This window comes from Ovis aries, chromosome 4 (genome assembly GCF_016772045.2).
Source record: "Ovis aries strain OAR_USU_Benz2616 breed Rambouillet chromosome 4, ARS-UI_Ramb_v3.0, whole genome shotgun sequence".
NCBI classification, from domain to species: domain Eukaryota; kingdom Metazoa; phylum Chordata; class Mammalia; order Artiodactyla; family Bovidae; genus Ovis; species Ovis aries.
This window is the reverse complement of record NC_056057.1, coordinates 114,708,345-114,725,018: the sequence shown is the minus strand read 5'-3', so window position 1 is coordinate 114,725,018 and position 16,674 is coordinate 114,708,345. Positions and strand designations below refer to the sequence as shown.

General features: G+C 44.2%; 1 protein-coding gene across 2 annotated transcripts in view; it reads left to right on the top strand.

Moving 5' to 3' along the window:
* The window catches only part of LOC101105810 (GTPase IMAP family member 4-like), a 52,171-nt gene that overhangs the window by 23,329 nt on the left and 12,168 nt on the right, over nucleotides 1-16,674 (top strand). The gene's annotated exons all lie outside the window — the stretch shown is intronic.

Sequence of the window (16,674 nt, the reverse complement as noted above, 5' to 3'; positions counted from 1 at the left end):
ACTCCATTGTCAGGAAGGCAGAAGAGCCTGCATCCACTGATTGCACTGGTTCTTTCCCTCAGCTCACAACAGAGCTGCGACTGCCCTCAGTCAGGCCTCCTCAGCAAGTCTGATGAACATCACTGCACGTAGAGGAGGGGAAGGGGACCTTGGTCAGGCCAAAGGTGAAGGAGATGAGGCAGGAAGGAAATGGTTCTGCCTGTGTACATGTGAATTTATAACAGCCACTCTTGTTATTGTGAGAAGATTCTGAGAAATGGGTCAACCACAAACTTCTTGCAGACTGTGAAAATCATCCTCTGGTCTCTTTATCATAGAATTTCTAGCAAATAGGTACAGATATTTTTACATGCATGAGAAGGTTGTCTGTGGGTTGAAAAAAACAGGAAATGAAAAATAAAAAACCAGCAAATGCTTAAAAGACTAAAAACTATTGAAAGTAAAACTGCAAAGCTTTTGAGTCTTTGAGCTTCAAGAAGTGCAAAAATAGGTCCTAACTCAGCATTAGAAGAGATCCAAATTAACATCATAAAAGGGCCTGGAGACAAGGTAGTTTGACAACTTAGACCAATTTTACCATCAATCTCTTACATTTGACTATGCTGCTCACATCCAATTGTACCTAAATGACTGCAGTTTTTCAACTTTATTGAATTTCAGTTTGCATGAAATAAAAATTTGTGCATTTTCCAGGAGATTCAAACATCAATCAAAAATATTTCTAAGTCTTGGTATTTCCCATTAGCATATATGTGTATACATGTTGCAATGAGTATGCATTTTATTTTATTATTTTTGCCTTTTGATCCCATTCACCCATTTCTCCCACTTCCACTGTCAGTCCCGACCTCTGGCAACCACCAATATGTTCTCTGCATCTATGAGTTTGGCGTTTGTTTTGTTTAGATTCCATATATCAATTGGTTTGCAAAGTCTTTGTTTTTCTGTTAGACTTATTTCACTTACCATAATGCCTTCCCGTCTATCCATGTTGTCAAAGGGGAAAGATTTCCTTCTCTCTTATGGATGAATACTATTCGTGTGTGTATGTGTGTGTATATACCAAAATTCCTTTATTCATTCATCCATCAATGACACGGAAATTGTCTCCATATCTTGACTATTGTAAATAATGCTGCAATGAACGTGGGGGCACAACCATCTTTACTTGTCAGTGTTTTCATCTTCTCTAGATAAATACTCAGAGCTGAGATTGCTGGATCATATGGAGTTCTATCTTAGGTTCTTGAGGAGCCTCCATAGTGTTTTTTGCAGTGGCTGTACTTTTTTGTATTCCTATTGTCAGGTGAGTGTCTGTTCCTCGGTTCTGTCTCGTCACAACAAAGATTTGAAGTGACGGACATTAAAGCCCTCGGCAACAGCTCTCGGGTCTTGGACAGACCTTGTTATAGCTCTCAGGTCTCGAACAGACCGTGTTGTAGCTCTTAGACAAATCAGTGTTACAGATCCGTGTTACACCTCTATTTTATTTAGAAAATAGCAAGAGATCCATCCTCCAGGCGTGAGGGCATGTCAACGCAAAGATGCAAACGAGTGCACAGGAGAAAGAGAGAGAGTGAGAGAGAGCCCTTTGGCTTCTTCTTTGTCTCCTCTTTTTATATGTTTTTTCCTCCCTCTGGGCCTGCCCTATGTATATTGGGCTAGCCAGGAGTGCTGTTTGTTCTACCTGAGGTCTTCACTCAGGTCCTCAGACCTTCCTTTGACCTTCTTTTTTTCTACCTTCCCGGGCTTTCCCCTTCCTTGTCTTTTAGCCACCGCCATTTTGGACTCCTGTTTCTTATCCTAACTACCTAACATTCAGCCCCTCAACAAAGGGAAGGCCCAATTCTTTCAGAACAGGGATGCCGAGGTCTTTCTGGCTACTTACCCCTGAACTGGGTTGGCGAGGGGAATTGGGCCTCCCCCTCTTGCTAGGCTCAGGCCTCAGACTCCTTAAAGCAGTGTCCACCTAAGGGTGAGTAATATATTCTGTTGGTCAGCTTTAGTTTTATATATTTGTTGAACTGGCACTGCATGTTGTAGCTTGACCTGGTCAGAGGCAAAACAGGTTCAGTTCAGTTCAGTTCAGTTCATTCGCTCAGTCATGTCCGACTCTTTGCGACCCCATGAATCTCAGCACACCAGGCCTCCCTGTCCATCACCATCTCCCGGAGTTCACTCAGACTCATGTCCATCGAGTCCGTGATGCCATCCAGCCATCTCATCCTCGGTCATCCCCTTCTCCTCCTGCCCTCAATCCCTCCCCGCATCAGTCTTTTCCAATGAGTCAACTCTTCTCATGAGGTGGCCAAAGTATTGGAGTTTCAGCTTTAACATCATTCCTTCCAAAGGAATCCCAGGGTTGATCTCCTTCAGAATGGACTGGCTGGATCTCCTTGCAGTCCAAGGGACTCTCAAGAGTCTTCTCCAACACCACAGTTCAAAAGCATCAATTCTTCGGGGTGAAGTGAAGAGGAACTAAAAGCCTCTTGATGAAAGTGAAAGAGGAGAGCGAAAAAGTTGGCTTAAAGCTCAACATTCAGAAAATGAAGATCATGGCATCCGGTCCATCACTTCATGGGAAACAGATGGGGAAACAGTGGAAACAGTGTCAGACTTTATTTTGGGGGGCTCCAAAATCACTGCAGATGGTGACTGCAGCCATGAAATTAAAAGACGCTTAGTCCTTGGAAGAAAAGTTATGACCAACCTAGATAGTATATTCAAAAGCAGAGACATTACTTTGCCGACTAAGGTCCGTCTAGTAAAGGCTATGGTTTTTCCTGTGGTAATATGTGGATGTGAGAGTTGGACTGTGAAGAAGGCTGAGCACCGAAGAATTGATGCCTTTGAACTGTGGTGTTGGAGAAGACTCTTGAGAGACCCTTGGACTGCAAGGAGATCCAACCAGTCCATTCTGAAGGAGATCAGCCCTGGGATTTCTTTGGAAGGAACGATGCTAAAGCTGAGGCTCCAGTACTTTGGCTACCTCATGAGAAGATTTGACTCATTAGAAAAGACTCTCATGCTGGGAGGGATTGGGGGCAGGAGGAGAAGGGGACTACTGAGGATAAGATGGCTGGCATCACTGACTCGATGGTGGTGAGTCTGAGTGAACTCCAGGAGTTGGTGATGGACAGGGAAGCCTGGCGTGCTGAGATTCATGGGGTCGCAAAGAGTCGGACACGACTGAGCAACTGAACTGAACTGAACTGATGCAAAAAAAAAAAAAAAAAAAAGCGTCTTTGAGATCCAAGACTGTAAACCACTTGTCGTTGGGTGGGATTTCTCCCAAGATTACATAGGGATTGGGTACTGTGGGATGGAGGGGACTACAGCTTCATTTATGATCCAGAGATCTTGAACCATTTGCCGGGTTCCATCCTTTTTCTTTACTGAGAGGATTGGGGTGTTACATGGTGAACTGGTGGGGACCAATAGCCCACAAGCAAGGAATTTATTTATTAAAGGCTGTAGTCCCTCCCCCGAGCCTCTCTTCTGAGAGGATATTGTTTTCAGTTAGAAAACCGAGTGGGATCTCGGAGGACAATGGTGACTGGTTCAGCTTGGTGGGCTCGTCCAAGAATCCCCTCATCCCACACGTGGGGGTTAATTTTGTCCTCCCATAGTTTTTGGCCCCTCTATTGTATAAGGTGTAATGGGTTCTTCAGTAGTAACCAGGAGCTGTAGGGCTCTAGGGGCTGAAAAGCTTCCCATCACAAGGGTGCACTCCAGTTTAGTGAGTATATCTCTTTCCAATAAGGGAGTAGGACACTCAGGGACTGCCAGAAACTGGCGGGAAAATATTTGTCCATCCCAGCAACAAAGAAGTGCTCAAGTGAATCTTTTTGTAATTGTTTTTCCTGGAGCACCCAAACTAGTACAGATTTGGGAGGAGAAGGCTCCGGAGTAGGAAGTCAGGTAGAGTAGGCAGCCCCTGTGTCAACCAAGAAATTCTCAGACCTATCTGCCTCATCCAATTGTGCCCTTGGCTCCATCCCCATGGTGGTTATCTGTGACAGGTGGGCTGGCTGGGGTGAACTGCTTCAGTCCTGTTGAACCATCGTGAGGGAAGGCTTGGTGCTTGACCTTGAGGCTCTTGGGTCCCCAGGGCAGAGTGCCACCCAATGTCCCAGTTGATGGCATTTGTAGCAAGCCGTTTTAGGAGACTTGTCACAGTTTAGACTCTCTTTGTCCTAATGCCCCACCTGCTTATAGGTTAGGCATTTGCCTCATGCCTTGTCCTTTAAGGACTCAGGGTTTGAAATTGGGCTTCCCTGGAGGGTAGCCAGCATCTGGGCATGCCTTGCCTCTTTCCTTCTCTCCCTTTCCTGGCCTTGGCCTCTTTCTCCTGTTCTCTGTTATAAAAGGTATTGGTGGCTGTCTGGACCATCTCATCTAAAGAGGAAGCAGGGTCCTGCTGCTGAAGCTGTTGTAACTTAATTTTGATGTCTGATGCACATTGGGACAGGAATTTGTCCTTTATAATCACCTGTTCCTGTACCCCAATGTTCATCGCAGCACTGTTTATAATAGCCAGGACATGGAAACCATCTAGATGTCCATCAGCATATGAATGGATAAGAAAGCTGTGATACATATATATAAGTATTATATTAGCCATTAAAGTATTACTTAGCCATTAAAAAGAATGCATTTGAATCAGTTCTGATGAGATGGATGAAACTGGAGCCAATTATACAGAGTGAAGTAAGCCAGAAAGAAAAACACCAATACAGTATACTAACACATATATATGGAATTTAGAAAGATGGCAATGATGACCCTGTATGCAAGACAGCAAAAAAGACACAGATGTGTATAGCGGACTTTTGGACTCAGAGGGAGAGGGAGAGGTGGGATGATTTGGGAGAATGGCATTGAAACATGTATACTATCATGTAAGAATCGAATCACCAGTCTATGTCCAATGTAGGATACAGCATGCTTGGGGCTGATGCACAGGGATGACCTGGAGGGATGTTGTGGGGAGGGAGGTGGGAGGGGGTTCATGTTTGGGATCGCATGTACACCCGTGGTGGATTCATGTCAATGTATGGCAAAACAAATGCAGTATTATAAAGTAAAATAAAGTTTAAAAAAAAAAATCACCTGTTCCTCATAAGATTCTAAGTCCAGATTGGTAAACTTTAGGAGGGCCTCTTTTAGCCTTTCCAGAAAGGCAATGGGGTTCTCATTGGGCTCCCGAGTTATTGCTGAGACTGGGCATAGTCCAACAAGTAATAGGCTTCCTTCTATTTCCATGGGTGGACTTTCTTAGGGGTGAGTCTTTCTGAGGCTTATCCTACCCAGTACTGCTGCAACCTGAGAGCCAGGCATCCCCAGGTCAGGGTGTAGATCCCCAGGCAGGCTGAGGGGTGACAGCCTCCTGGATATGGAATCCCCTGGCAGGTCAAGGCATGAATGCCTCCCAAGAATTGGGTCCCTGGGTAGGTCGAGGCATGACGACCTCCTGGGACCCTGGACTGGCAGATCCCAGAGCAGCTTGAGGCATGACAACCTTTCAAGGACCAGACCCCTAGGCAGGTCAAGGCAGGTTGACCTCCTGGGACCTCCGGACTGGAGTTGGGCATCTCCAAGGTCTCCAGTGTGACCACTGCTGGGGAAGATTAAGGGGTTGTAATTTTAACTCATTGCCAGTTTGTTCGCCACAGATGGGAAGAGATATCATGATGTAAAGCAATCCAAGCCTGCGCCCTGGGACTGGGAAACAGTGAAACAGTCACAAGCCTTGTCCTCTTACTGTTCTAAGGGATTTAAGTCATTGATTTCTTCCCCTAGTCCTCCTTAAGAGCAGGGTATCTCCACAGGTAAACATTTCATTGTCATAGACCCACTTTAGGTAATAACACAAGTAGTGACAAAGAAGTGGGTTATCTGGCCCTGATGGAGCAACATTGCCTACATGGGGGCAGGGTCCTGATTGTAGGAGTTAGTAATGGCTTAAGAACAAATTTGTCAAGAGGCAACAGACCAAATGTTCCAGAAAAGTGGAGTGGAGATTTGATCCAGGGGTATGTTTGTAACTTTAGGAGAAGGGTGGTAAAGGTTTGAGCCCAAACAGCCTGCAGGGTTAACTCCCAAAGTGGCAAACATTATCCCTGGAAGTCCAATTGCCTTTGAAGGGATGCCAACTGATGGACTTCTAGCAGGTATTGTGTGCCTGTCTCCCACTCTATGGGGTTCACTAAGAGATGCTGATGTTGCATACATTGTAGGAAACATGGAAGATGAAGGCCTGAATATCTAGATGGACTGGATATTATACAGTATTTCCCTCCCAAGGGCCAGCTATTTTCTGGTTGTCCCTCCAGAAGATTGTAGAGGTAACCTTGTGGGCCTGGACGGGGCTCAGGAAAAGAGCATGAAACAGGAGGGAAGGGGGCAGGGCACAACCTTTGAAAGAATCACATAGCACAAGGGCATAACGTACACCGACTGAAATCAGTTGTGTCCAAGATGACAAGTCAAATTCAAGTAAACCTTAATCTCCAATCTGAAAGCCAAAGACACACCCAGAGGTGGCAGGACAGCTCTAAGTCACCATCAAAAGATGGAGGAGTGGGTGATTCCCCAATGGTTGGGATGATCCTCCCCCTCATCAGCATATGAATTCATTTTGGCTAGCAAAACCTAGCCAGGCAGCATTCCATGGCCCAAGCCCTTGTCTTTAGCAATGGCCCACACCCTAAAGAGTGCACATCTCTCTGAATCCTAACAAATTCACCTCTTACTTATTGCTTTGTCTCTCACTGAATTTTTGCAATGAGACATCAGAGCCTGAGCTTCATTAGGTCCTGAAGCCAGGCATCCTGGGTTTTGGCCTGTCTTGAGTCCCAGGAGAGATATGAAGGAAAGAAGGAAAAAGCAGTGGGGAAAACGTGCCAAGGAATCCCCTTCATAGCCTGCTGGAAAATCCGCTAAATATCTGCTAAAAATCTGCTAAATATCCAAAATCTGACCGGTGCTCACAGTTTTCATTGGCCTGATCCTTGGCACAAAGAAGAGTAAGGACAGCTGAACCCCCACCGGCTTGGGTAACAGCTACTGGGGCTCAGCAGATAGTGCCTTTGGGACATATCAAAGACTAGCCTCTCAAGAGTCCCTGAACTGTGCCCACTCTGCCCATCTGTTCATGGGGGGTTCGAGGAAACAAGGAATGAGAGATTGTAACGGAACTGAGATTTCGTTAGGCATCTGTCCCTACAGCCATAGGAGCGAGGACCTCCTACCCTAATTGGACGTCTTCTGGAATCTGAGACTGAGCTGCGTGAGCTTTCTGCTGAGTTCATTTTTCGCTGTCCCAGTTTCCAGCACGATGGGCCTCTTGTCAGTTTCCTTGAGCTGAGGTTTCTTCTTGTTCTGCTTCTACTGTGGGAGCTTTTGCTGAGTTGGGCTCCTGCTGTAGTTGGCCTCCACCTTGCGGGGGCCACGTGGAGGTTCTTTCAGCCAGGTAAAATCCGAGTCACAGCACCATAGATGTCAGGCGAGTGTATGCTCCTCAGTTCTCTCTCATCACAACAATGATTTGAAGTGACAGACATTAAAGTCCTTGGCGTGTCACAGCTCTAAGGTCTCGAACAGACCGTGTTGTAGCTCTTAGACAAATCAGTTTTACAGCTCTGTGTTACACCTCTATTTTATTTAGAAAATAGCAGGAGAATCCATCCTCCAGGTGTGAGGGCATGCCGGCCCAAAGACGTGAACCAGTGCTGAGAGAAAGATACGGAGAGAGAGAGAGTGAGAGAGGCTTTTGGCTCCTCCTTTGGCTCCTCTTCTTATGTTTTTTTCCTGCCCATGGGCCTGCCCTATGTAAACTGGGCTAGCCAGGAGTGCTGTTTGTACTACCTGAGGTCCTCACTCAGGTCCTCGGACCTTTCTTTGACCTTGGTTTGTTCTATTTTCATGGGATTTTCCCTTCCTTGTCTTTTAGCCACTGCCATTTTGGACACCTGTTTCCTATTCTAACTACCTAACACTATCAATAGTGCATGAGGTTCCCTTTTCTCCACATCCTCACAAAACTTGTTGTTTCTTGACTTTTTGATGTAGTCATCATAGGGTAAAGGAACTAGAGAAGGCAAGGTTCGGAGAAAGAATGAGACCAATACTCTACAGAAACAGATCACCTTTAATAAGGCGAGAAGGGGCAGCAGTCAGACCACGGAACTGCTGCACTAAGTCAAGAAGAGAGCGGTATATATAAAAAACATATGTATGCAGAGATATATTGTTTTGAGGGGGTCTGTTTTTCCTCAAGATTACTTTTGATTAGCTCACTTTCAACCACTGGGGCAAGGAATTCCTGAGACGGGCCGGAGACTGGGATCAGCTGGGAGCTGAACGTAACCAAGCTTCATGTTCATTCCTTTCTTCAGGTAGAAAGTTCTTTATTCTGTATAAAATGGTGGGGAGGACCTAGAGGGGAGTTTTAACTCCAGGCTATTTTGAGCCAGGTAGCGTTCCTTCATTCCTGGCCCTAGGGAATATATAGAAAGAGAAAGAGAGATGGGCGTTGTCAATGTTTTGGCTTCTTCGTGCTGGTAAATGAGGGGCGGGGGCTTGTGGTCTGGGAGGAAGGAAGTCTAAGGCCCGTAATGTTGATTTTCCATCCTAGCTGCCAGGGTCTTGAGCAGAAGAACAGTGCTGACTTGATGTTGAGAAATGGCTCAAATTCAGTCCTGGAGGAATCCCTGGAAAAGATTAAACAAACACGGTCCAAATATGAATAGGAGGATAATGAATATGAATGGTCCGAGAAGGGGCAAAACCCAAGGCATCCAGTTCCAGTCTGTCAACCATGACTGCCAGGAGTTGCTTAATTTCTGGCCAATTTGATAGGCTCTATCTGTAAGGTTTTTTGCAGCTTCCTGGACAACACCCAACTGGTTGGCATAGAAGCGGCAGGATTCATCCAGAAAAAGGCACAACCACCCCCTCCCCTTTTCTACAGTTAGTAGATCTAATCCCCTTCTATTTTGTAACACTAGAGCCGCCAAGGAATCAAGTTGATTTTGAATAATTATTAGACCTTGGGACATTTGCTAGAGGCTGTCTGATAGATCGTTAGATAGTACCTGTAGTTTTGGATGGAGGTGGTTAGGCTGGCCATTCCTGTTCCATTTCCAGCCGCTATTCCTAGTCCCACTAAAAGGGGAATGAAATGAATGGCTTGTTTCATTTGCTTGTGAATGAAAGGAATAGGTAGGGGTTGATCATTGGGGGCTATAAAAATGTTAGGACTGGAATATATCAGGGTGCAGGTTCCAGCCCAATCAGTAGGTAAACAGAGATATGTAGATGCCGCACACAAGAAAAACAGGCCAGGTGTCTCAACACAACAGCTGAAGTCGATGGCTAAGAGGAGTCGACGGGGAGGGGGTTTGATCTTTCGTTCAAGAATGGTCAGGGCCCCTGCTAAGGTAGCCCCAACGATGGGAGAAGTGGAGGACTATGCTGAGGGAAATCGTCCTATAAAGCTTAAAGATTGTCCTGTAGGACCAGAAATATATATATAGCCTTTCCAGTGGCAAAGAGTAAAGTGAAGGTATGGTTACACATGGGTTTAGGGATTATGCCCAGGGATTGGTCATATGAACTGTTTTGGGAATGTCTAAATATGCAAAAAGGAGCTGGTTGTAATAGTCTTACTTTCTAGGTGATAGAGCGTCATAGGAGATTTACTGTTGTAGGAGGGAAGGTCAGTGAGTAAAGATTCTAAGACTTTGTCCGAATCCAGATTTGATCACTTGTGTGAAGATGTTTAAGATATGAGATGAATAAAGGCTCCCCACGATATGAGTATTGTAAGGATATGTTACCAGTGTCCAGTCGAGGATGGATATGGGGAGGGCTGAATCTCTTAGAGGAGTTATGGATAGACATATCCAGCAGTCTTTAGCCAATCATGGGTTAGCAGAATTGAGAGTATGGGTTACATTAAGGATCTGGAGTAGATAGTTGTGGTCAGGGTTTTGAAAGAGTTCTTGGGGCAGAGGAAAGGAAAAAGATAAGAAGACGCTAACCAGCATTTGGGTAAGTGAATATAAGATAGACTACTATGCACAATTGCACTCACCTCACACCCCAGCAAAGTAACACTCAAAGTTCTCCAAGCCAGGCTTCAGCAATTCATGAACTCCCAGATGTTCCAGGTGGTTTTACAAAAGGCAGAGGAAGCAGAAATCAAATTGCCAACATCCGCCGGAGCATGGAAAAAGCAAGAGTTCCAGAAAAACAACTATTTCTGCTTTATTGCCTATGCCAAAGCCTTTGACTGTGTGGATCACAATAAACTGTGGAAAATTCTGAAAGAGATGGGAATACCAGACCACCTGACTTGCCTCTTGAGAAACCTGTGTGCAGGTCAGGAAGCAACAGTTGGAACTAGACATGGAACAACAGACTGGTTCCAAATAAGAAAAGGAATACGTCAAGCTGTATATTGTCACCCTGCTTATCTAACTTCTAGGCAGAGTACATCATGAGAAATGCTGGGCTGGAAGAAGCACAAGCTGGAACCAAAATTGCCGGGAGAAATATCAATAACCTCAGATATGCAGGTGACACCACACTTATGGCAGAAAATGAAGAACAAAAGAGCCTCTTGATGAACATGAACGAGGAGAGTGAAAAAGCTTAACTGAGCTGAACTGACTATGGATAAAAATTGGATTTCAGAAGGGTAAAAGTTATAAATGGTTCCCTGCAGCCACAGGGTGAAGATATAATCTTCAACGTGTTCAAATGTGGATCCTTGATGACTCGAGACCCAGATATCTGCCGGGAGTTGTTCCAGAAATAATTGTAACCGTGAAATCAACAGGCTCATCCATCACCAGTTGGGGCTGGTGGAAGCCATGAGAACTTTAGAGCTGTAGGGTCTGTGTGAGAAACTTGATAAGTATTAGTCTGGTAAGCATTCTCATCAGTGGGCTGCATAACCTTTTTAAGCTGAGTGATGTGCTCCCAAGGGGTGGTTTCTTTTTTATTTTAAATATAAATTTATTTATTTTAACTGGAGATTAATTACTTTACAATATTGTATTGGTTTTGCCATACATCAACATGAATCCACCACAGGTATTCTTTTAATTTTGCAGCGGTAGGGGCCAGCAGAATACCTTGTAGCGTCCTTGCCATTTAGGGGTTAGATCTGAGTGGGACTGAACTGTCATAGAGAATTCGTCTCTTATTTGGAGGGATGCGTATGGAAGATTGGAGAGTGGTCGAGGTTATCTATATGTTGCCAAAGGGCATCGTGTATCTGGGCAAGTAAGGGAAAAGGAAGGTGGGATGGCAGTTTGGGACTGTCCTGGGAGGGGAGGGTCTTAAAGGTACTATGGGCCACCAATACATGGCCTCAAATGGACTGATATTTACAGGGTTTCTTGGTAAGGCCCAGACCTTTAAGAGGTCTAAAGGGAGGAATTTAATCCAATCTTGATGGAGTTTGATTGTTAATTTGGTCAGAGTTTCATTTAGGATTTGCTTGTCTGGGGAGGTCTTACAAATAGCTATGAAAAGAAGAAAGGCGAAAAGCAAAGGAGAAAAGGAAAGATATAAGCATCTGAATGCAGAGTTCCAAAGGATAGCAAGAAGAGATAAGAAAGCCTTCTTCAGTGATCAATGCAAAGAAATAGAGGAAAACAACAGAATGGGAAAGACTAGAGATCTCTTCAAGAAAATGAGAGATACCGAGGGAACATTTCATGCAAATATGGGCACAATAAAGGACAGAAATGATATGGACCTAACAGAAGCAGAAGATATGAAGAAGAGGTGGCAAGAATACACAGAAGAACTGTACAAAAAAGATCATGACCCAGATAATCAAGATGGTGTGATCACTCATCTAGAGCCAGACATTCTGGAATGTGAAGTCAAGTGGGCCTTAGAAAGCATCACTATGAACAAAGCTAGTGGAGGTGATGGAATTCCAGTTGAGCTGTTTCAAATCCTGAAACATGATGCTGTGAAAATGCTGCACTCAATATGCCACCAAATTTGGAAAATTCAGCACTGGCCACTAGACTGGAAAAGATCAGTTTTCATTCCAATTCCAAAGAAAGGCAATGCCAAAGAATGCTCAAACTACCACACAATTGCACTCATCTCACATGCTAGTAAAGTAATGCTCAAAATTCTCCAAGCCAGGCTTCAACAATATGTGAACCGTGAACTTCCTGATGTTCAAGCTGGTTTTAGAAAAAGGCAGAGGAACCAGAGATCAAATTGCCAACATCCACTGGATCATGGAAAAAGCAAGAGAGTTCCAGAAAAACAACTATTTCTGCTTTATTGATTATGCCAAAGCCTTTGACTGTGTGGATCACAATAAACTGTGGACAATTCTTCAAGAGATGGGAATACCAGACCACCTGACCTGCCTCTTGAGTAATCTGTATGCAGGTCAGGAAGCAACAGTGAGAACTGGACATGGAACAACAGACTGGTTCCAAATAGGAAAAGGAGTATGTCAAGGCTGTATACTGTCACCCTGCTTATTTAACTTATATTAAGAGTACATCATGAGAAACGCTGGACTGGAAAAAACACAAGCTGGAATCAAGATTGCCGGGAGCAATATCAATAACCTCAGATATGCAGATGACACCACCCTTATGGCAGAAAGTGAAGAGGAACTAAAAAGCCTCTTGATGAAAGTGAAAGAGGAGACCGAAAAAGTTGGCTTAAAGCTCAACATTCAGAAAATGAAGATCATGGCATCTGGTCCCATCGCTTCATGGGAAATAGATGGGGAAACAGTAGAAACAGTGTCAGACTTTATTTTGGGGGGCTCCAAAATCACTGCAGATGGTGACTGAAGCCATGAAATTAAAAGATGCTTACTCCTTGGAAGAAAAGTTATGAGCAACCTAGATAGCATATTGAAAAGCAGAGACATTACTTTGCCGACTAAGGTCCGTCTAGTCAGGGCTATGGTTTTTCCAGTGGTCACGCATGGATGTGAGAGTTGGACTGTGAAGAAGGCTGAGCGCCAAAGAATTGATGCTTTTGAAGTGTGGTGTTGGAGAAGACTCTTGAGAGTCCCTTGGACTGCAAGGAGATCCAACCAGTCCATCCTAAAGGAAATCAGTCCTGAATATTCATTGGAAGGACTGATGTTGAAACTGAAACTCCAATATTTTGGCCACCTGATGCAAAGAGCTGACTCATTTGAAAAGACCCTGATGCTGGGAAAGAATGAAGGTGAGAGGAGAGGGGGGCGACAGAGGATGAGATGGTTGGATGGCATCACCGACTCAATAGACATGGGTTTGGGTGAACTCTGGGAGTTGGTGCTGGGCAGGGAGGCCTGGCATGCTGCAGTTCATGGGATGGCAAAGAGTCGGACACGATTGAGTGACTGAACTGAACTGTACTGATGTTCCCTTTATGTCCAATTCCTGGAGATTTTTAAATTATAAATGTATGCTGAATTTTATCAAAAACTTTCTCTACATCTATTGAGATAATTGGATTTTTTTTATTCTTCAGTTTGTTAACATGGTATATCACACTGATGGGTTTGCAGAAATCGAAAAATCCTAATATCCCTAGGATAAATTCCACTTGATCCCGGTATATGACACTTTTAATGTATTATTTGATTTGGTTTGCTAATTTTTAAAATTTTACTATTCATAAGACTGAAGAGAAAAAGCAAATATTGGCTACAAACTATGAACAAAAAGCAAATACAAACAGTGGCTAACATTTCTGAATTTCTAGACTTAAGCTCTAAAAGGATGACAACACTCAGGACCCTATGACATGTAATCATGATGTCAATCACCTCAAAACAGAAATCTAGCTCATGCTTTGTTTTAATAACAGAAAGGCATTTTTCATGATGGGCAGAGCTTTCCACAAAGAAAAGCAACACTTGCAATTTATGGAGCCAACAAAAAAGATATTTTTAAAGTGTCCCACTCCTTAATCAGCTATACTCCAAAACAAAATATAAAAACACTTTTTAAGTCTCCCCCTCTAATAGCTGCTCTACTCATCAGTTTTGCTTTTCCTAAATACTTTAACGTTTTAGAATGTTGTTGTTGTTCAGTCACTAAGTGCTGTCTGACCCTTTGCAACCCTATGGACTGCAGCATGCCAGGCTTCCCTGTCCATCACCAACTCCCGGAGCTTGCTCAAACTCGTGTCCATCGAGTTGGTGATACCCTCAACCATCTCATCCTCTTCCCCTTCTCCTCCTGCTTTCAATCTTTCTCAGCATCAGGGTCTTCTCAATGAGATAGCTCTTTGCATCAGATAGCCAAAGTATTGGAACTTCAGCTTCAGTATCAGTCCCTCTCATGACTATCCAGAATTGATTTCCTTTAGGATTGACTTGTTTGATCTCCTTGCAGTCCAAGGAACTCTCAAGAGTCTTCTGTAACACCACAGTTCGAAAACATCAGTTCTGTGGCACTCAGCCTTCTATATGGTCCAACTCTCACATCCATACATGACTACTGGAAAAACCAGTAGTCATTTTAGAATGTAGGAGTGGGTTAAAAATGATGTTGCATTTTTTCTATGTTTATCTCATTTGTTTAAAATTATGTGCTATTCATTTTCACATAAACTAGTCTCCTAGTCCTAGCTTTGGAAAATCTGTTTATTTTCTTCACCCACGAAAGTCCAGATACAGAACTGTAAGCTTTCAATGTTGGACGTACTTGCTTTTGAAAAGGAAATATTGCTATGCCACAACCTGTGATCAGCTATCATAAATAATCCACCCACAGAATCTGGGTTGTATGAACGTGATGCTTCTATATCCTCTTACATAATAGGTTTAGATGATCCAAAGAGCCTGCAATACAGGAGACTTGAGTTCAATCCCTAGGTTGGGAAAACATCCTAGAGAAGGACATAGCAACTCACACCAGTGTTCTTGCCTGGAGAATTCCCGTTGCAAAAAGTTGGACATGACTAAGTGACTTTCATTTTTACCTTGTTTCACAGAGTTAAAAGCTGTCACTGTCATTAGTATTCTTTGTACATCAACAGGGTGCATGGCAGTAAGCTTTCACTCTATTTTCACTAAAAATATCTACAGACTAAATACTGATGTTCTTTGGGAGGCAGACTATCACTTATGTGCATTCTTTTCCATTGGTTACAATAAATTTTTCTTGCAGAGTAAATAAAGATGACCAGCAGCTTCTCAATATGCAAAAGACTGTCAATTTCCAGTTGACCTTGCTAAAATACCATGGGAAGGAAAAAACAATGCACTGCTAAATAAATAAATTCTTGAGGGAAGCTGTCAATCATGCTTTTTTGCAATCTATCCTGAACAATTTGCTTCAGGCTCATTTAAAAGGCTGCCTATGGGCTTCCCTGGTGGCTCAGTGGTAAAGAATCCTCCTGCCAATGCAAGAGACACAGGTTCCATCCCTAGTCTGGGAGGATCTCACATACTGCAGAGCAACTAAGCCTGTATGCCACAAGTACTGAGCTTGTGCTCTAGAGCCCACGTGTCACAACTACTGAAGCCCACGTGCCCTAGAGCCCATGCTTCCCAGCAAGAGAAACCCACACTCCCTGCAACTGGAGATTAGCCCCAGTCTCTGCAACTAGAGAAAAGCCCAGGTGCAGCAGCAAAGACCAAGTGCAGCCAAAAAAAAAAGTAAAGGCTACACAAAATTACCCAGCCAGCATTTTTCCTTTTGCCTGGCCAACTCGTTACTCACTGCTCATCAGATAGAGCAGTTTAGGACAGATTCCATGGGAAGCACATGGCACTTAATGGGAAGAAGTCCTCAGAAACAGGGACAGGTAGGGATCACAGAAGAGACAGGGAGGATTCTCATTGCGCTGGCTGATTTTGAGGAGTTCTTTTCTTACCTACTTACCCTAAACACAAAGCCTGACTAAAAGCATCAAATATATCATCAAGAGTGTTCTGTATAAAGTGGGGCTGGCTGGTAGGATTTTGTAAACCTGCTTAGCCATTAGACTCTTGGTAAGACTTTGTCTGAAAGGAATTGTCAGAGACCTGAGTGCCATCTGGGGGTGGGGAGGAGGGGTGGGGTGGGCAGGGAAGACAAAGACTAGGGAAGCCCAAAGTGACCACTGCTACTGCTAAGTCGTTTCAGTCATATTTGACTCTGTGCAACCCCATAGATGGCAGCCCATCAGGCTCCCCTGTCCCTGGGATTCTCCAGGCAAGAAGACTGGAGTGGGTTACCATTTCCTTCACCAATGGATGAAAGTGAAAAGTGAAAGTGAAGTCGCTCAGCTTTATCCGACTGTTAGCGACCCCATAGACTGCAGTCCACCAGGGTCCTCCGTCCGTGGGATTTTCCAGGCAAGAGTGCCATTGCCTTCTCCCACAAGCTTGTCTAATTACTAACCTGCACTCAGGAAGCCTCTTGACCTGCTCTTACAGGAGCAGACACAGTATTCTTTCCCTATTTCCTTTCTACTCCCTCTCTAGGGAGCCCTGGGACAGGCTCCAGTACTTCTCATGTAAATGCCATCTCTACCCCTTCACCTCCCGAGGAAGGAAGAGTCCAGATGCTTATCTCCTAAAAGAAGATGGTCATTAAATTTGGGAGCTACTCTACAGTTGGAGAAGACTCTTAAGAGTCCCTTGGACTGCAACGAGATCCAACCAGTCCATTCTAAAGGAGATCAGTCCTA